Source organism: Macaca nemestrina, chromosome 20 (assembly GCF_043159975.1).
Source record: "Macaca nemestrina isolate mMacNem1 chromosome 20, mMacNem.hap1, whole genome shotgun sequence".
Classification (NCBI taxonomy): Eukaryota; Metazoa; Chordata; class Mammalia; order Primates; family Cercopithecidae; genus Macaca; species Macaca nemestrina.
In genome coordinates this window covers 11246149-11268174 of record NC_092144.1, presented here as the reverse complement: position 1 = coordinate 11268174, position 22026 = coordinate 11246149, and the positions used below count along the sequence as shown (strand labels likewise).

Below are 22026 nucleotides of genomic sequence, written 5' to 3'. Positions count from 1 at the left end.
TGATCTGCCCATCTTGGCCTCCCAAAGTGTTGGGATTACAGGTGTGAGCCACCGCGTCCAGCACGCCTTGATCTTAGACTTCCCAGCATCCAGAACTATGGAGCTGAATTGGCCCTCCTCCCTTGAACCTGTACTGGACTTAGTGACTCACTTCCAAAGAACAGAGTATGGAAAGGGGAAAAAATAGTAACTTTAAAGTGGAGAAACCTGAAAACACTGCTTTAAGCAAGTGATCAAGGTTACTGTCACCAGCTGTATCTAGTGATGAGCCTGGACACTTCACCTTTGTGGCATTCTCCCGCAAAACACCTAACTCCAGTCTAATTATGAGAAAAATTCCAAAATGAGGAACATTCTATGGATACCTGACCAGCACTCTTAAAACTGTCAAAGTGATTTTTAAAAAACAAGGAATGACTGAGAAATTGTCACAGAACAGATCAAGGAGACATGAGGACTAAATACAGTGGGGGTATACTGGATTGGGTCCTGGAAAAGAAAAAGGATATTAGTGGAAACACTGTTGAAAATCTGGAGTTTCATTAATAGTAATATATAAATGATAATTTCTTAGTTTTAATGGACCATGGTTATGTAAGATGCTCACATTAGAAGAAAATGGGTGACGGGTATATGGGAACTTTGTATATTATCTTTACAACTTTTCTATATATCTAAAATTATTCCAAAATCACAAATTTATGGCCAGGCATGGTGGCTCACGCCTGTAATCCCAGCACTTTGGGAGCCCAAGGCGGGCAGATCACCTGAGGTCAGGAGTTCAAAATCAGGCTGGCCAACATTGGCAAAACCCCGTCTCTACTAAAAATACAAAAATTAGCCGGGTGTGGTGGCGGGCGCCTGTAATCCCAGCCAGGGAGGCTGAGGCATGAGAATCACTGAACCCAGGAGGCAGAGGTTGCAGTGAGCCAAGATCGAGCCACTGCACTCAAGCCTGGACAACAGAGTGAGACTCCATCTTAGAAAAAAGAATAGGAAAATGTATCTTTTTGGTGGATCCGGAGAGAAAGATGTGCTTCCTGGGTACCCCTAACACCTCTTTGTGCAGTGGGTGTGCAGCATCTTTCGTAACAGAGTCCCACTAATTCATGTGCAGACAAAAAGCTCGCAATAGCAGTCCTGAGACTACATATCCTTGAAAATGTTTATTCACAAAGTTTAACCTTTGATAGTATCTGGAAAGTGGATTTGATTCTGATTCAAACAGCACAGGCGAATGCAAAAACAAACAAAAGCTGAATTTTGCGTGGGATCTCACCGACCCAACTGATTAAGAGAGTCATAACTAACTGAAACAGAAACCCATGACCAAAACCATTTGGGAAATAGTACTGGGGTAGGACAACATAAATTGTGATTGATGAAGTGCTGAAGGCTGAATGGGGACAAGGTTTAGAGGTAAAAACTCTGTGGGGGGCAGTCTTAACAAAAAGGCAATGTGATTTATGAAAATTAAGAACTTTTGTGTAGGGGAACACACTGTCAACAAGGGAAAAGAAAACACATCAATTTGGAGAAAATAATGGTAAGTCATATATCTGGTATGGTCTTAATATTCAGCAAATATAAAGAACTTCCATAATTCAACTATAAAAAACACATCAAACACGCCAAATGGAAAGCTTTGATGAGGATGCTGGCAAACCGGCACCTATGTACACTGTCCAAAGGATTGTAAAATGGCTTAGCTATGAAAAACAGTATGGCGGTACCTCAAAAATTAAAAACAAAATTACCAAATGTTCCAGCAACCCACTTTTGGGTTGAATTATATTTTCAGTTCAAAAGAATTGAAAGTAGGATCTCAAAGAAATATTTGAAAATCATTAACAGCTGGGTACAGTGGCTGATGCCTGTAACCCCAACACTTTTAGGAGGCTGAGGCAGGAAGATCAATTGAGCCCAGGAGTTTGAGACCAGCCTAGACAACAGAGCGAGATCCGATCTCTATAAAAAATAAAATACATTGAAATCCGTTGTTCACAACAGCCAACAGGTAGATCAACCTAAATGCCAATCAGTGGATGAATGGATAATGAAAATTTATATATATACACAATGGGATATTATTTATTCTTATAAAATGACATTCTGTCCCATATTACAACAGGCATGAAACTTCATGATACTATGCTAACTGCAAAAGACCAGTCAGAAAAAGAAAAATGCAGTATGACTCTTCTTAGAGAAGTTACATAAAATTGTCAAACTAACTCAATGGTACACTTAAAATGCTTGAGCTAGTAAAACTTTTAAGGTTTTTCTTATTGTAATTAACTAGAAAAACTATTGTACCAAACAAAAAACTAATTGACTAAAATAAGGGCAACCGCACGATCTCGGCTCACTGCAACCTCCGCCTCCCAGGTTCAAGCAATTCTCCTGCCTCAGCCTCCCGAGTAGCTGGGACTATAGGCGCGCACCACCACGCCCAGCTAATTTTTGTACTTTTAGTAGAGACAGGGTTTCACTATGTTGGCCAGGCTGGTCTCAAACTCCTGACCTCATGATCCACCCACCTCAGCCTCCCAAAGTGCTGAGATTACAGGCATGAGCCGCTGCCCCTGGCCGGGCAATAGATTTTAATGACATTTCTCCCAGACATATACAAATGGCCAACAAGCACATGAAAAGATGATCAATGTCAAGACTCAGGCATGGGTTTTACCCAATGTAGTTTTGGGTAGTTACTGAATAGTTTCCTCTCATAAAAAATATTCATAAACAAAATATAACTTTTTTCTTTTAAAATTTTTATTTATTTATTTATTTTTGAGACGGAGTCTCACTCTGTCGCCCAGGCTGGAGTGCAGTGGTGCGATCTCGGCTCACTGCAAGCTCCGCCTCCCGGGTTCACGCCATTCTCCTGCCTCAGCCTCCCGAGTAGCTGGGACTGCAGGCGCCCGCCACCTCGCCCGGCTAGTTTTTTGTATTTTTAGTAGAGATGGGGTTTCACCGTGCTAGCCAGGATGGTCTCGATCTCCTGACCTCGTGATCCGCCCGTCTCGGCCTCCCAAAGTGCTGGGATTACAGGCGTGAGCCACCGCGCCCGGCCAGCTATTTCTAACTGCGATGTACTCATGCCTGCAAACCCAGCCTGTTTCTGCAGTTTTCTTCTAATGTCTGCCATGTTAATCATGCACTGATTTTCAGGGCTATCGGGATCAAAGGGAATACGATAGGCCTCACACGGTCTCTCACAGAATTGTGCTGGACTTTCTTCTTTTCCCTGAATAACCTCAGAGACCTTGTTAATGTTTGTGGCCTTCTGGGCTCCCCTCTTTAATCCTTCCAAGAGAGCTTCCCTGTATCGGTTTAGCCTTTGCACACCCTCTCTTTCATTTAGGTCCCACTGGGGGTTGGTTCCTGGGAAGTGGGTGCTTACATACTCTTGGGGGTTTTGGTAATCAGCTGGTGCATGTTCCTCTAGCCACTTAGTTGCTGCTTGGAGCACTCTCCGCCTTTCATCTGTGTTAAAGAGGAACATGAGCAGCTGGTGGCAATCAGCCCAGGTGGGGTTATGGGTCTGGACAATAGTTTGGAGCAAATCAATTCGAGCTTGTGGCTTTTCAGTATAGGAAGGGGTATTGTTTTTCCAGTTGAGAAGGTCGGCAGAGGTGAAGGGCTGGTACCCAAAAACACACCTCTCCACCATGTGACCATCTTCATCTATCCCAGTATACTGCTGCTCTCTCAGGGACATTTGTATCCCATGTTTAGGTCCTAAACAAGCTGCCAAGGGAGGGGTTTCTCCCGAGGCTTCACCTCCTCTTTTGTCTACTCCGGGTGGCCTAGGGATATGCTTGTCTTGCAGATGCACAAGCACTGTGGGCTCAAGAGTGGGGAGCCTCTCTCCCTGGTAAGGGGAGGGCACCACTGGGATCACTGGTGCCGTCTCCTGCAATGGGTCTTCTGATGTCGGGTTGAACAGAACTTCAGGAGTTGATTTCCCTTCGCTGGTGGAATGGGATCCTTCCTTGGCTATCTGTCCCTTTGCTACTAGCACTGCTGCTGCCTGCCCTCCTAGTCACTGTTGGGGGGGCCGTCTAACACCAGCTGTAACCAAGTGTCTATGTATGGGAACTGGTCTGAGTGTCCTGACTTACCAGTTACCTTGTGCTATACCTTAGAAACAAGGGACCTGTCCAGACTTCCTTCTGATGGCCAACCTACTTCTAATGCTGGCCAATCTATTTCACACAAAGTTCTAAGTTTCCCTGGTGTCATAGTAACCCCATAGTCTCCATTAAATCTCTTCTTAAAATTTTTTAACATAGTTCCTAGTGGAGTGGGCTTATTTTGTGTCTGACCTATGTTTCCTCGAGAAAAAACACCATGCTTACACTACACGCACACCACAAAACAAAGAAGGGGTAAAAAGGGCACACACACACTTTTTCAGTTTACACCAAACCAGAATCAAAACCAAAATCAGAGTATCCAGAAATTTAAGCAAGGTCAAAACCAAAACCAAAGTATCAAGCAATTCAAGTTAAGTCAAAAACAAAAACCAAAGTGGCGGTACAGGCACGCCGTGGGTGATCAGGCCACGCTTCCGCTGAAATGGAGTGGGCAAGTTCCAAAGATCAGTCCTACCAAGTTTCAAATGTCTGGACTTAAAGTGCCAGTTCCTTCCCGGTTTTCAGCCACTGCGTTGATCCTCCGTGGGGGCCTGCTGTGCACTGCTCTGATGAGGCGTTCCACCGGGGCAATTGCCTATCAGGGAGTGCTCCCAGGATCCGTGTCGCACAAGCTGGCTGGAGGGATGCTCCACAGGGCAGGCCTAAGCCACCTAAGGGGCTGCCTCGACCGTCTGTTAATCACTTCGCTTCCTGGTCAAGGAACCAAGAAATGTAGCAGGACGAGCCACAGACAAAACTCCTCAGACACAGGATTAAAGAAGGAAGAGGTTTTTAATCGGCCGGGAGCATCAGTAGACTCACATCTTAAGAGCCGTGCTCCCCAAAAAAGAAATTCCTAGCCTTTTTAAGGGCTTACAATTCTAAAGGGTCTACGTGAAAGGGTCATAATAGATCAAGCAAGCGTGAGGAACGTGACTGGGGGCTACATGCATCAGCTTACAGAACAGAAAGTTTTACAGTGCTTTCTCATACAATGTCTGGAATTTACAGATAACACAAGTAGTTTTGGTCAAGGGTTAATATTATTATTATTATTATTTTAACCACCAGGGCCGGGTGGTGGCACCAAGGTCGTCTATTTATTTCACTTCTGTTTCTTTTCAACTTTTTGCTTTCTCCTTTTCTTCCTGTCTTATAAACTAGGAAAGAGAAGATAGAGGAGAAGCTGGGAAAGACAGCAGGGGAAGTGGTGGTCTCATTTCAATGTCAGACAAGTCTTACTGAACCTGACCTTCACAGATTGCCTTTGTATGTACAAATTACAGTCTGCCGCCGGGACACTTTGCATGTAAAAAGCAAACACTGCCCCCACAAAACATCCCTAGGCTCTAGGTACAACCCCAGAAAGGACAGAACCTCCCCCTCAACCCCCTACACAAAGTGCATCTGCATGTGAGTCTCCTGCTTTCCAGGGCTCTGTAGCTTCTTAGGATCCACATTCCTTCTGCGGTTGTTCTGGGCAGCTGGAGGCCACCCGCAGTGGAGGGCAGGCTGCCCAGGAAACACCCAGGGGAGCTCCCTTTACCTCCCTTTGCAGGCTCCGGATTGGCCTCAGCGGGGATTCACTGGCCTTAGGCTCTGCTTCTCCCTGCAGGTTACTCACCTCCTTGATCAGTTACCTGAGACAAACACCCTCATTTCCACTGTGTTTATGTATAAAGTGGAGAAGGAAAATTCTAAGATAATTGAAGTGAATTAAAAGACTTCCAGGCAGGGTGCAGTGGCTCACGCCTATAATCCCAACACTTTTGGAGGTTGAAGTGTGAGGATTGCTTGAGCCCATGAGTTCATCATCCTGGGCAACACAGCCAGACCTCCTCTCTAATAAAAATTTAAAACTTAACAGTGCATGGTGTCCTGAACCTGTAGTCCCAGCTACTTGGGAGGCTGAGGTGGGAAGATCTTGAGCCCAGGAGTTCAAGGCTTCAGTGACCTATGATCTCGCCACTGTGCTTCAACCTGGGCAACAGAGCAATACCCCATTTCTTAAAAAAAAAAAAAAAAAAAAAAAAATCCTGGGAGTGCTTTGCTTTTCTTCCCAGTCAATTGTCACACATTACTAATTTTCAGGTAATCCAAAGTTTTTTTTTTTTTTGAGACAGTCTCGCTCTGTCGCCCAGGCTGGAGTGCAGTGGCGCTATCTCCACTCACTGCAAGCTCTGCCTCCCGGGTTCACACCATTCTCCTGCCTCAGCCTCCCAAGTAGCTGGGACTACAGGAGCCTGCCACTACACCCGGCTAATTTTTTCATATTTTTAGTAGAGATGGGGTTTCACTATGTTAGCCAGGATGGTCTCGATCTCCTGACCTCGTGATCCGCCCGCCTCGGTCTCCCAAAGTGCTGGGATTATAGGCGTGAGCCACCGCGCCTGGCCAATCTAAAGCTTATTTTGGGAAGTGCTCCACCAGAATGTCAGATTTTTGAAAGGTTTCTATTAAAAACAGTTGTTTTTGCAGGTAGTGAGATAGTAGTGAGACAGTGTCAAGTGGAGTATAGGGAAATGGATTGGAACTTGGCCATAGTAGGTGTTGTGAAATCTTTGGAAACCAAACCACAGAATGAAATTCAGATCCTGCAATTAGACATGCATGCTGGTGCTGCATTGCATTCTGGTGCCTATAGTTTCTTAGACTGTAGTTCAGTATTTGTAGAGGAAGGCAGCAATGTGTCTTCTATCCTACTGTTGGATATAAAATGCTCCAGGAATAAATACTCGGTGCTGCAAAGTAAAACCAGCATGCAGGCAAAAGTTTAACCCTCTCAGCAAGGCAATTTATTTTTGCCTTATTATTATGGTGTCACTCGCGTCAATTAAGATCACAAGTGTACAGAAAATAAAGGAGACCAGGGGGGTTTTATCCTTAACGCAGTCCCTGCCTCTGTGTTACTCCCACATGGGCTGGGGTAGGACTGCACAATCTGAGCTGACCCAATTGGCTACTTGTACATATTTTCCTAAATACAGAAGGGGAGGGGGATGTGAGGTACAGAGGTGGAGCGTGTGAGACACGCAGTTTCAGGGGAATAATGGGTACAGGTAACCAAGGGAACAGATGTGAGTTATTGATTAGAGCTGACGGGAAGGGAGTAGGCTGTTTATGGTAACTAGGGGCAAGGAAGAACAAGAAAGTTGAGTTTGAGAACAAAGGATAAGGAAGTTAACAGGCTAAACTCTATGAAGAGAAACTCAGAAAGATTTATTGTATCTTACACTACTTACAAAAAAGTACAGCCAATGGGCTTTTGGTATGTTACCAGCAATAGTCCTAGCAACATTCCTAGGCAGTTTGAGTCTGGTTGGGATGAACTTTCATTCATGTGAGCCTAAGTGGATATTCAAGAATATACCTTATAAACTTCAGTTACAGATGCTGAAATTTTCAGTGAATCCCAGGATTTAGTTTTTTTTTTTTCTGGAACTGATGCTCCTAGAGCAAAATCCTAAAGACGGCTAACAGAAATGGAAGTACAAGAACAGAAATGGAATTGTGAAGATTATGAGGTATATGAATCCAAAAAGTATACACGGAAGTGAAGTTATTTTCTTTCTTTCTTTTAGAGACAAGGTCTCACTTTGTTGTCCAAGCTAGAGTGCGGTGGTATGATCACAGCTCACTGTAAACTTGATCTCCTGGCCTCAAGTGACCCTCCCATCTCAGCCTCCCAAAGTGCTGGAATTATAGGTATGAGCCACTATGCCTGGCCTGGAATTTTTTTATATTTGATATCTGCTTTTTTTTTTTTAATCTTTTTTTGACAGAGTCTTGCTCTGTTGCCAGGCTTGAGTGCAGTGGCGCAATCTTGGCTCACTGCAACCTCTGCCTCCCTGGTTCAAGCGATTCTTCTGTCTCAGCCTCCCCAGTAGCTGGGACTACAGTTGCGTGCCACCACACCCAGCTAATTTTTTGCATTTTTAGTAGAGATGGGGTTTCACCCATGTTGGCCAGGCTGATCTCGAACTCCTGACCTCGTGATCCACCTGCCTTGGCCTCCCAAAGTGCTGGGATTACAGGCTTGAGCCACTGCACCTGGCCTGACATCTGCATTAAAATGTACTTCCATAATTTCTGAAGCCTTCCTACCTTTTTCTCTCCTAAGAATTACTCTTCTTTAGTTGCTGTGGGCTCAAAACTCTGGACTCATATTTTATTCTTCTTTCTTCCTTACCACCTCATGTAATCATTCACTAAATTGTATATCTTGACATTTAAGCACCGTTTTGTTTGTTTGTTTGTTTTTGTTTTTCGTTTTTTTTAAGAAGGAGTTTCACTCTGTAGCCCAAGCTGGAGTGCAGTGGTGTGATCTCCACTCAGTGCCCACTTCCAGGGCTCAAGTGATTCTCATGCCTCAGCCTCCCAAGTAGCTGGGACTACAGGCAGGCACCACAGTGCCTGGCTAATTTTTTGTATTTCAGCAGAGACGGGGTTTCACCATGTTGCCTACAGTGGTCTTGAACTCTTGAGCTCAGGCAATCTGCCTACCTCGGCCTCCCAAAGTGCTGGGATTACAGGCATGAACCACCATGCCCGGCCTAAGCCTCGTTTTTTATGATGTAGTTCAGGTCATCATCTTCCATATGGTGCAATAACCTCATAGTTAATGCTACTTTCTGTATTCCATGCTATAATATATACTGCTGCTACATTATTATAATTTTTATTTATTCTTAGCTAATATTTATTGAACACTTATGTGTCAGGCCAGTCATGGTTGCTGTTCTGTTGGGATTTGTAGTCTAGTGGGAAAGGCAACCAATGAATGTATGATTATAAACTGAATGCTCTGAAAGAAAAGAATTTGGTTCTATAAGAGGAGGTAACAAAGAAACCCGATGAATACTTTTTTTTTGTTTTTTTAAAGACAGGCTAAGTGCAATGGCATAATCATGGCTCACTGCAGCTTTGACCTTCTGGGCTCAAACAATCCTCCCACCTCAGCCTCCTGAGTAGCTGGGACTACAGCCACATGCCACCAAGACTTGCTAATTATTTATTTTTTGTAGAGGCCAGGTCTCACTATGTTGCCCAGGTTGGTCTTAAACTCCTAGACTCAAGCAATCCTCCCATCTTGGCCTCCCAAAGGGCTGGGTGGTAGATGTGAGGCACTATGCCTAACCCAAAGACTTTTAAAGTTACAATTCTAATTATTTTACTTCTCGCTGAAAGATGTTTAATGGCTCTCATTACCTACATAGGCCAGCATCCAAGATCCTGTATGACTTAACCAAACCTGGGTTTCTTTAGACTTATTCTTCACTTCTCACTCTATTAATATCTCCTTACAGCCTTTTCTCCAACTTAACCCTACATTTTTCAGTCTCTACATTTTCATTTTGTTCCTATTCTCTTCGGTAGAATGCCCTTCCTTGCTACTCAAGCATTCAACTCTCAAATTCAACTCTGCCTTCAATCTAACAAAAAATTTATTCTCCTTCTTGAAGCCTTTCTTACCTCACTTTTTCCAGTCAACTATCTCCAGAATTAGTTTCATCTTTGTATCTCTGTAACTTTTTGCTGGAGCACTGTTATTGCCCTTTCCTCACATACTGTCTTTATTATTATTATTTTGAAATAGAGTCTCGTTCTGTCACCCAGGCTGGAGTGCAGTGGTGCAATCTCGGCTCACTGCAACTCTGCCTCCCAGGCTCAAGGGATTCTTCTGCCTCAGCCTCCAGAGTAGCTGGGATTACTGGTGCATGACACCATGCCCAGCTAATTTTTGTATTTTAGTAGAAAGGGGTTTCACCATGTTGGCCAGACTGGTCTTGAACTTCTGACCTCAAGTAATCTGCCCGCCTCGGCCTCCCAAAGTGCTGGGATTACAGGCATGAGCAACCATGCCTGGTGGCACGTTGTCTTTAATTATAATTATTTGTAGGCCGGGCGCGGTGGCTCAAGACTGTAATCCCAGCACTTTGGGAGGCCGAGACGGGCGGATCACGAGGTCAGGAGATCGAGACCATCCTGGCTAACACAGTGAAACCCCGTCTCTACTAAAAAATACAAAAAACTAGCCGGGCGAGGTGGCGGGCGCCTGTAGTCCCAGCTACTCGGGAGGCTGAGGCAGGAGAATGGCGTAGACCCGGGAGGCGGAGCTTGCAGTGAGCTGAGATCCGACCACTGCACTCCAGCCTGGGCGACAGAGCGAGACTCTGTCTCCAAAAAAAAAAAAATAATAATAATAATAATTATTATTATTATTTGTAAATGTATATTCTTCCTCTCTCATTCTAAACTCCCTAAAAGACCTGTGTCTCCTCCATGCCCCTGAAATTCCAGCCCAATGCTTTAAATATAACTTTATGCTTAATGATTTCTGAATTGAATCAGAATTTGATTTTTTTGTTGTTGTTTTTTTGTTTTATTTTGTTTTGTTTTTTGAGACTGAATGTCACTTATCACCCAGGCTAGGGTGCAGTGGCGAGATCTCGGTGCACTGCAACCTCCGCCTCCCAGGTTCAAGTGATTATCATGCCTCAGCCTCCCAAGTAGCTGGGATTACAGGCGCCTGCCACCATGCCTAGCTAATTTTTGTATTTTTGGTAGAGATGGGATTTCACCATGTTGGCCAGGCTGTGCTCGAACTCCTGACCTTAAGTGATCCACCCATCTTGGCCTCCCAAAGTGTTGGGATTACTGATACATCTTTTTTTTTTTTTTTTTTTTTTTTGAGACGGAGTCTTGCTCTATCGCCCAGGCTGGGGTGCAGTGGCGCGATCTCAGCTCACTGCAACCTCCATCTCCCGGGTTCACGCCATTCTCCTGCCTCAGCCTCCCGAGTAGCTGGGATTACAGGCACCCTCCACCACGCCCGGCTAATTTTTTGTATTTTTAGTAGAGACAGGGTTTCACCGTGTTAGCCAGGATGGTCTCGATCTCCTGACCTTGTGATCTGCCCGCCTCGGCCTCCTAAAGTGCTAGGATTACAGGCATGAGCCACCGCGCCCGGCCTACTGATACATCTTGATATATCATCAAGACAGACAATCAACAAAAAAATTGGACTTAAGTTGGACTTTGGACCAAATGAAGCTAACAGACATTTACAGAACCCAACGATTTCAGAATATACGTTCTTCTCATAAGTACATGAAACATTCTCCAAGATAGACCATATGTTAGGCCACAAAACTAGTCTTGACAAATTTTAAAGTCAAAATCATTTCAAGCATCTTCTCTGACCGCTGAATAAAACTAAAAATCAATACCAAGAGGAACTTTGAAAACTATATAAATGCATGGAAATTAAACAATGTGCTCCTGAATGATCTCTGAGTCAAAGAAAAAATAAAAACAGAAAATAAAAATTGTGTTTGACACGAACAAAAATGGCAACACAACATATCAAAACCTCTGGGATATAGGAAAAGTCATGCTAAGAGGGAAGTTTATAGAATTATATGCCTATGTCAAAAAACTAGAAAGATCACAAATTAACAACCTAACATGGTACCCCCATGGAACTAGGAAAACAAGAATGAAACAAATCCAAAGTTAGCAGGAAAAAAAAAAAAAAAGAAATAACAAAGATCAAAGCAGTATTAAACAAAACCAAGACTAAAAAACACATAAATGATCAACAAAACAAAAAGTTGGTTCTTTGAAAATATCAACAAAAGTAATAAACTTCTGGCTAGATGAACCAAGAAAAAAAGAAGATTCAAAGGAACAAAACCAGAAATGAAAAAGAAGACATTACACCAATACCACAGAAATACCTTCAGAGACTAAGAACTATACACTCACAACCTAGACAACCTATAGGTTTTTTTTTTTTGAAACATATAACCTTCCAAGATTGAAACAGGAAGAAACAGGTATCCTGAGTAGACCAATAATAAGCAGCAATATTAAATCAGCCATAAAAAATTTCCCAAAAATGAAAGCTCTGGGCCAGATGGATTTATACCTAAATCCTACCAAACAGGCCAGATGTGGTGGCTCATGCCTGCAGTCATAGCACTGTGGAGCCTGAGACAGGAGGATTGCTTGAGGTCAGGAGTTTGAGACCACGCTGGCCAACATAACAAGACCCCATCTCTAAGCAAAAAAATAAAAATTTAAAAATTAACAAGGAAAAAATCCTACAAAACATACAAAAAGAACTATACTAATACTCCTGAAACTGTTCCTAAAAATCACAGAGGAGGGAAATCTCCCTAAGTCATTCTATGAGGCCAGTATCATCCTAATACCAAAAATAGACAAGGACACAACAACAAAACTGCAGACCAATATCCCTGATGAACACAAATGTGAAAATCCTCAACAAAACCCTAGCAAACTGAATCCAACAGCACTTAAAAAGATAATACAGCATGATAAACTAGGTTTTATACCAGGAATGCAAAAATGGTCCAACATACATAAGTTAATATATGTAACGCATCACAAAAACAGAATGAAGTATAAAAACCATATGATCATCTCAACAGATTTAGAAAACACTTGATAACATTCAGCATCCTTCATGATAAAAATTCAAAAAACTAGGTGTAAAATGAACATTTCTCAAAATAACAAGAGCCACACATGATAAACACACAGCCAACATCATACTGCATGGGGAAATAGTTGAAAGATAAAAAGTAGAACAAGATAAGGATGCCTACTTTCACCACTCTTATTCAACCCTAGTACTGGAAGTCCTGGTCAGAGCAATCAGGCAAGAGAAAGAAATAAAAGACATGCAAATTGGAAAAGAGGAAATAAAATTATTCCTGTTCAGTGATATATAATCTTACATCTAGAAAATCCTTTTTTTTTTTTTTTTTTTTTTTTTTTTTTTGAGACAGAGTCTCGCTCTGTCGCCCAGGCTGGAGTGCAGTGGCGCGATCTCGGCTCACTGCAAGCTCCGCCTCCCGGGTTCACGCCATTCTCCTGCCTCAGCCTCCCGAGTAGCTGGGACTACAGGCGCCCACAACCGCGCCCGGCTAATTTTTTGTATTTTTAGTAGAGACGGGGTTTCACCGTGGTCTCGATCTCCTGACCTTGTGATCCGCCCGCCTCGGCCTCCCAAAGTGCTGGGATTACAGGCGTGAGCCACCGCGCCCGGCCTAGAAAATCCTTAAGACTCCACCAAAAATCTCTTAGATTAGATAAATGAATTCAGGAGTTTCAGGATACAAAGTCAATGTACAAAAGTCAGCAGTGTTTCTACACACCAATAACAATCTATCTGAGAACCAAATCGAGAAAGCAAAACCACTTACGACAGCGACCAAATAACACCCCCGCCCCACCTAGGAATATATTGCACCAAGGAGGTGAAAGGCCTCTACAAAAAGAAAAAAAATCTATAAAACACCGATTAAGGAATTGTAGATGATACAAACAAATGGAAAAAACATTTCATGCTGATGGAAAGAACTAATATCAGAAGAATTAATTTCATTAATTATTCAGAGAGAATTAATATCATTAAAATGACTGTACTTCCCAAAGCAATCTGCAGAGTCAATGCAATCCTTATCAAAATACCAATGTTAGTTTTCACATAATTAGGAAAAACAATCCTAAAATTCATACTGAACCAAAAAAGAGCCCGAATAACCAAAGCAATCCTAAACAAAAAGAACAAAGTTGGAGGCAATGTTATAGGACAGGGGTCCCAATCCAGACCCCAAGAGAGGGTTTTTTAATTTCCTGCAAGAAAGAGTTCAAGGCGTGTCTGCAGTGGAAAGTCAAAGCAAGTTTATTAAGAAAGTAAAGTGGTGAAAAAACAGCTACTCCATAGAAAGAGGCGGACGTTTCTGTAAGTAAGAGAAGGAACGTATCCACCCTAGGTACAATGCTTGTATATATGGGGAGATGTGCTGTGCTACAAGGGTTCGTAATAAAAGATTAATTTTCTTAATTACTATATTTTGCAAGAATCGATATTATTATTATTATTATTATTTTTTTTTTTTTTGAGACGGAGTCTAGCTCTGTAGCCCAGGCTGGAGTGCAGTGGCGGGATCTCAGCTCACTGCAAGCTCCGCCTCCCGGGTTTACGCCATTCTCCTGCCTCAGCCTCCCGAGTAGCTGGGACTACAGGCGCCCACCTCGCCTGGCTAGTTTTTTTTGTTTTTTTGTTTTTTTTGTATTTTTTAGTAGAGACGGGGTTTCACCGTGTTAGCCAGGATGGTCTCGATCTGCTGACCTCGTGATCCGCCCGTCTCGGCCTCCCAAAGTGCTGGGATTACAGGCTTGAGCCACCGCGCCCGGCAGATATTAACATCTTTAAAGCAAAATTAGAAATGCCTTTGTTCTCCAGATATTGGGATATCTGGACACTACAAAGTCCGGGTCTGTTTAATAAACATTATTAATTTGTTCCCTTAACTAAACGTCTAGAGGCTAGGTATGCCTAACTTTCTGGGAATGAGGACCAGCAATTCCCAGCCTCAATTTCCTAGCCTTCAAAATGGAGTCACTCTGGTTTGAATGCCTCTGACAACAACACATTACCTAACTTCAAGTTATACTACAAGGTTATTGCAATCAAATCAGCATGGTCCTGGCATAAAAACGTACACAGAGATAAATGAAACAGAATAGAGAACCTAGAACTAAATCCACATATTTACATCCAACTGGTTTTTTACAAAGTCAACAGGAACATGCATTGGGGTAAGGACACCCGTTTCAATAAACGGTGCTGGGAACACTGGATTGCCATACGGAAAAGAATGAAGCTGGGTCCTGATCTCTCTCCATATACAAAGTCAATTCAAAATGTACTTAAATGTAAATCCCAAAACTATACAAATACTAGAAGGAAATCTAAGGAACTCTCTTCTGGACATTGGTCTAGGCAAAAAATGCCTGATTAAGATCTCAAAAGCGAGCCTGAGGCGAACAATGGCGGAGCTGGGTGAAGCTGATGAAGCTGAGTTGCAGCGCCTGGTGGCCGCCGAACAGCAGAAGGCGCAATTTACTGCACAGGTGCATCACATCATTGAGTTATGTTGGGATAAATGTGTGGAGAAGCCAGGGAATCGCCTAGACTCTCGCACTGAAAATTGTCTCTCCAGCTGTGTAGACCGATTCATTGACACCGCTCTTGCCATCACCAGTCGGTTTGCCCAGATTGTACAGAAAGGAGGGCAGTAGGCCATCCCCCAGGAGAATGACAGAAGCAAAGGACTTGTTACTAAGCAGACTTAAGGGTCTGTGGGGGAAGGCTGTCAACCCACTGTCAGATCAGCATCAGGCTGTTATCAAGTCTGTTGGTGCTAAAAAGTAAAAGATGAAATGTTCAAAAAAAAAAAAAAAAAAAGATCTCAAAAGCACAGGCAACAATAACAAAATAGACAAATGTGACTTAAGTAAATGGAAAAGCTTCTGCACAGCAAAATAAATAATCAATAAAGTGAACAAACAACCTGAAGAATGGGAGAAATTAACTGCAAACTATACATTAACAAAATACTAATATCCAGAATACACAAGGAACTCAAAACAACTCAACAACAACAAAAACAACACCATTAAGAAAAGGTAAAGGCTGAGCATAGTGGCTCACACCTGTAATCCCAGCACTTTGAGAGGCTGAGGTAGGTGGATCACCTGAAGTCAGGAGTTCGAGACCAGTCTGGCCAACATGGTAAAACCCCATCTCTACCAAAAATACAAAACTCAACCGGGTGTGGTGGCAGGTGCCTGTAATCCCAGCTACTCAAGAGGCTGAGGCAGGGGAATCACTTGAACCTGGGAGACAGAGGTTGCAGTGAGCTGAGATCACGCCATTGCACTCCAGCCTGGGTGAGAGTCTGTCTCAAAAAAAGAAAAAAAAAAAAAAAAAAAAAGGTAAAAAGTGGTCTAAGGACATAAATAGACATTTTTCCTTCCTTTCTTTTCTCCCTCCCTCCCCCTTCCTTCCTTCCTCCTTCTTTTCCTTTCCTTTTTATCTTTCTTTCTTTCTCTTTCTCTTTTTCTTTTCTTTTTTCAGAGACAGTGTCTCATTCTGTCACCCAAGCTAGAATTCAGTGATACAATATTAGCCACTCAAATTCCTGGGCTCAAGAGATCCACCTGCCTCAGCCTTCTGAGTAGCTGGGATTACAGGCACATGTCATGACACCCAGTTAATTTTTTTTTTTTTAAGAGACATGGTTGGGCCGCGTGTGGTGGCTCACGCCTGTAATCCCAGCAATTTGGGAGGTTGAGGTAGGCAGATCATGAGGTCAGGAGTTTGAGTAAAGCCTGACCAACATGGTGAAACCCCGTCTCTACTAAAAATACAAAAATTAGCCAGGCATGATGGCATGCGCCTGTAAGCGCAGCTACTCAGGAGGCTGAGGCAGGAGAATCGCTTGAACCCAGGAGCCGGAGGTTGCAGTGAGCTGGGATCCTTCCACTGCACTCCAGCCTGGGCAACAGAGTGAGACTTTATCTCGAAAAAAGAAGGAGAGAGAGAGAGAGAGAGAGAGAGAGAGACAGAGTCTCACTATGTTGCCCAGGCTAGTCCCAAACTCCTGGCCTCAAGCAATTCTCCTGCCTTGGCCTCCCAAAGTGTGGGTAATACAGGCGTGAGCCACCATGCCCAGCTGACATTTTTCAAAAGAAGATATACAAATAGTTAACAAGCATATGAAAACATGCTCAGCATCCCTAATCATCAGAGAAACGCAAATTAAAGCCAAAATGAGATATCATCTTACACCAGTCAGAATGACTATAATTAAAAAGAGGGAAAAAAATAACAGATGTTGGTGAGGATGCAGAGAAAAGGGAATGTTTATATGCTGTTGGTGGGATGTAAATTAGTACAATCTTTATGGAAAACAGTATAGAGATTTCTCAAAGAACTAAAAACAGAACTACCCTTTGATCTGGCAATCCCACTATTGGGTATCTACCCAAAAAACAAGAAATCATTATTTCAAAAACATACCTATACTTGTATGTTTATCACAGCACTATTCACAATAGCAAACATATGGAATCAACCTAAGTGTCCATGAATAGATGACTGGATAAAGAAAATGTGTTATATATACACAATAGAATACTATTCAGCCATAAAAAGAATAAAATTCTATCTTTTGCAGCAACATGAATAGAAGTGGAGGCCCAATCTTAAGTGAAACAACTCAGACACAGAAAGACAAATACCGCATGTTCTCACATGTAAGTGGGAGCTAAGTAATGTGTACACATAAACATAGAGTGTGAAATAATAGACAGTGGAGAATTAGAAGGGTGGGGAGTGGGAAGGGAGGGGACAGAGAAATTACTTAATGAATACAATGTACTTTTTCCCAGTGATGAATACACTAAAAGCCCTATCTTCACCACTATGCAAATATATCCATGTTACAAAATTACACTAGTACTACACATTTTTTTTTTTTTTTGGAGATGGAGTCTGGCTCTATTGCCCAGGCTGGAGTGCAGTTGCGCGGTCTCGACTCACTGCAACCTCTGCTGCCCGGGTTCAAGCGAGTCTCCTGCCTCAGCCTCCCAAGTAGCTGGGACTACAGGCGCCACACCTGGCTAATTTTTTTTATTTTAGTAGAGACAGGGTTTCACCGTGTTGCCCAGGCTGATCTCGAACTCCTGAGCTCAGGCAATCCACCCACCTTGGCCTCCCAAACTGCTAGGATTACAGGGGTGAGCCACCATGCCTGGCCTTACATAAATTTATATGAATAAAATTTAAAATATTTTCTCTTCCTTTCTTGTTTTATTTTTAATTTTGTGGGTACATAGTAAGTGTATATATTTATAGGTTACATGAGATATTTTGAAAGAGTCATGCAGTGCATAATAATCACATCAGGGTAAATGGGGTCATCACCTCAAGTATTTACCCTTTGTGTTACAAACAATCCAATTATACTTTTAGTTATTTTAAAATGTAGAACTAAATTATTTTTTACTATAGTTACCCTGTTGTGCTAACAAATACTAGGTCTTACTCATTTTGCTCTTTTTTTTTTGTACCCATTAACCATTCCCATTCCCCACCCCCTATACCCTTCTCAGCCTTTGATAATCATTCTTCTACTCTTTATCTCAATGAGTTCAATTGTCGCAATTTTTAGCTCCCACAAATAAGTGAGAACATGTGAAGTTTGTCTTTCTGCACTTGGCTTATTTCACTTAACATAATGACCTTCAGTTACATCCATATTGTTGCAAATGACATAATTCATTCTTTTTGTGGCTGAATAGTATTCTATTGTGTATATATAACATATTTTCTTTATCCAATCATCATTGATGGACACTCAGATTAATTCCATGTGTTTGCTATTGTAATAAATAAATATGGGAGTGCAGATATCTCTTTGATACATTGATTTCCTTTCCTTCTCTTTGATATACTGATTTCCAATCCCACCCAGCTGTGGGATTGCTGGATTGTATGGCAGCTCTATTTCTAGTTTTATGAGAAACTTCCAAACTATTCTCCATAGTGGTTGTAATAATTTACATTCCCACTAACGGTGTACAAGGGTTCCTTTTTCCCTATATCCTCACCAGCATTTGTTACTGCCTATCTTTTGTGTAAAAGCTATTTTAATTGAGGTAAGGTGATATTTCCTTGTAGTTTTGATTTGCATTTCTCTGATGATCAGTGATGTTGAGCACTTTTTTATATGTCTGTTTGCCATTTGTATGTCTTCTTTTAAGAAATGTCTATTCAGATCTTTTGCCCATTTTAAAATCAGATTATTAGATTTTTTTTCTATAGAGTTGTTTGAACTCCTTATATATCCTGGATATTAATCAATTGTCAGATGGATAGTTTGCAAATGTTTTCTCACATTCTATGGGTTGTCTCTTTGTTGACAGTTTCCTTTACTGTGTTGATTGTTTCCTTTTTAACTTCTTGTGATCCCATTTGTCCATTTTTGCTTTTGTTGCCTATGCTTGTGGGGTATTACCTAAGAAAATCTTTGCCTACTGCAATGTCCTGGAGACATTTCTCAATGTTTTATTTCAGTAGTTTCATAGTTTGAGGTCTTGGGTTTAAATCTTTAATCATTTTGATTTGATTTTTGTATATGGTGAGAGATAGGGGTCTAGGTTCTTTTTCCTGCATATGAATATTCAGTTTTCCCAGCACCATTTACTAAAAAGATTGTCCTTTCCTCAAGACCGTCCTTTGCCCAATAAACATTCTTGGCACTTTTGTCAAAAATGAGTTCACTGTAAATGTATAGATTTATTTCTAGGTTCTTTATTCTGTTCCAGTGGTCTATTTATCTGTTTTTATGCCAGCACCATGCTGTTCTGGTTACTATAGCTCTGTAGTATAATCTGAAGTCAAGTAATGTGATTCCTCCAGTTTTGTTCTTTTTGATCAGGATAGTATTGGCTATTCCAGCTGTTTTGTGGTTCCATATAAATTTCAGGATTATTTTTTCTATTTCTGTGAAGAATGTCCTTGGTATTTTGATAGGAATTTCTTTTAATCTGTAGGTTGCTTTTGGTAGTAGGCACATTTTTAACCATATTTATTCTTCCAATCCATGAACATGGAATATGTTTCCATTTTTTGTCCTTTTCAATTTCTTGCATCAAAGGTTTATGGTTTTCATTGTAGAGATCTTTCACTTACTTCTTAGGTTAAATTAATTCCTAGGTATTTCATTTTATTTGTAGCTATTATAAACAGGACTTTCTTGATTTCTTTTTCAGATTGTTCACTGTTAGCATATAGAAATGCTATTGATTGTTGGCTTTTATTTTAATTTTTATTTTTTTTCTCTCAGTGATCCTGAAGAGAATGCTACTGATTTTTGCATGTTGATTTAGTACCCTGCAACTTTACTGAATTTATTGGTTCTAAGTTTTTTGTGAAGTCTTTAGGTTTTTCCCAAATATACGATCATGTAATCTGCAAAGAAGAATAATTTGACTTCTTTCTTTCCAGTTTGGATGCCCTTTATTTCTTTCTCTTGTCTGATTGCTCCCACTAGGACTTCAAGTACTATGTTGAATAACAGTTGTGACAGTGGGCATCTTTGTCCTGTTCCAGATTTTAAGGCTGTTTTTCTCCATTCGGTATTCTAGTTGTGGGTCCGTCATATACGGCTTCTTATTATATTGAGGTATGTTCTTTGTATACTTAGTTTTTTTGAAGGTTTTTTTTATCATAAACGGATGCCGAATTTTATAAAATGCATTTTCAGCATTATTAAAATGATCATATAGTTTTTGTCCTTCTTTCTGTTGATATGATGTATCACATTGATTGATTTGCATATGTTAAACTATCCTTGCATCCCTGGGATAAATCCCACTTGGTCATAATAAATTATCTTTTTGATGTGTTGTTGAATTTGGTTGCTAGGATTTTGTTGAGGATGTTTGCATGAATATTCATCAGGGATATTGACCTATAGTTTTCTTACTGTGTCTTTGCCTGGTTTTGGTATCTGGGTAACACTGGCCTCATAGAATGAGTTTGAAAGTATTCCTTCCTCCTCTATTATTTTTTTCTTGAGGCTGAGTCTTCCTCTCTCACCCAGGCTGGAGTGCAGTGGTGTGATCTCAGTTCACTGCAACCTCTGCCTCCCTGGTTCAAGTGATTCTTCTGCCTCAGCCTCCTGAGTAGCTGGGATTACAGGCACATGCCACCACACCCGGCTAATTTTTGTATTTTTAGTAGAGACAGGGTTTCACCATGTTGGTCAGGCTGGTCTCGAACTCCTGACCTCATGATCTGCCCGCCTCAGCCTCCCAAAGTGCTGGGATTACAGGTGTGAGCCACCGCACCTGGCCTCCTCCTCTATTTTTCAGAATAATTTGAGTAGGATTGGTATTAGTTCTTTAAATGTTTGGCTCATGCCTGTAATCCTAGCACTTTGGGAGGCTAAGGTAGGTGGATTGCTTGAGCCCAGAAGTTTGAGACCAGCCTGGGCAACACTGCAAAACCTTGTCTCTATAAAAATTAGTTGGGCATGGTGGCATGCACCTGTGGTCTCAGCTACTCAGGAGCCTGAGGCAGGAGGATCACCTGAGCCTAGGAAGTCAAGGCTTCAATGAACCATGATTGCACAACTGCACTCCAGCCTGGGCGACAGAGCGAGACCGTCAAAAAAAAAAAAAAAAAAAAAAAAAAGAGTGGACATTTTTTTAGTTTGAAAAGTCCTTTGGTAAGTTCAAGCCAAAGGCCGAAGGCTACTTAAAAACATTAGTCATGGAGTGGCAGAAAATAGTTTTGTTGTGAATTAGCAAACTGAATATTGATCATATAAATTCTTGCCAAACTCAACTATAAGAGTCAACAGGCCAAGGGGGAAAAGCATTCAGGGCACATACCAGTGCTGCAAGCATGTCATTCTCTGCTAAGCTGCTGAAACAGCCAGTTGTATCCTGAAACCAGTTTTATCTAATAGTTACTGAAACAACTTGCTGTGATTTTAGGAACAGTTTTATTCATTGCCATCACTTACCGATCAGAACTTTCCAACTCCCAAAAACCTTACTAGTGCCAATGAACTTTCTTGAAGAACCACATGTAACCCTTCTCCTTTTCGTGAAACCTCCAATGTTCTCTGTTTTTCAGACATACCCAAACCACTCGGTCTGTGTGTATGCCCTGAATTACAAGTATTTCTTCCCAAATGTTTTAATTTCAGAAATTCATCTCTGACAAATCTTTCTGACTTTAGACACTTCCATGAGTCTACAGTCCCTTTTCTTCAGTTTTACAAACCAAAAAGTTCTGAAAACTCTTTTGTAAGGTAGGCACGAATCGGATATCAAGAAATAAGAGGCTATTTATTGGCCCGGCGCCGTGGCTCAAGCCTGTAATCCCAGCACTTTGGGAGGCCGAGACGGGTGGATCACGAGGTCAGGAGATCGAGACCATCCTGGCTAACACGGTGAAACCCCGTCTCTACTTAAAAATACAAAAAAC

General features: G+C 41.7%; 1 protein-coding gene and 1 pseudogene across 1 annotated transcript in view; both read left to right on the top strand.

The window, feature by feature from the left end:
- LOC105486901 (zinc finger protein 823) overlaps positions 1-22026 on the top strand; it is a 317208-nt gene that overhangs the window by 246850 nt on the left and 48332 nt on the right. The window lies entirely within an intron of this gene.
- Positions 14997-15426, top strand: LOC105470651 (mitochondrial import inner membrane translocase subunit Tim8 B pseudogene; annotated as a pseudogene).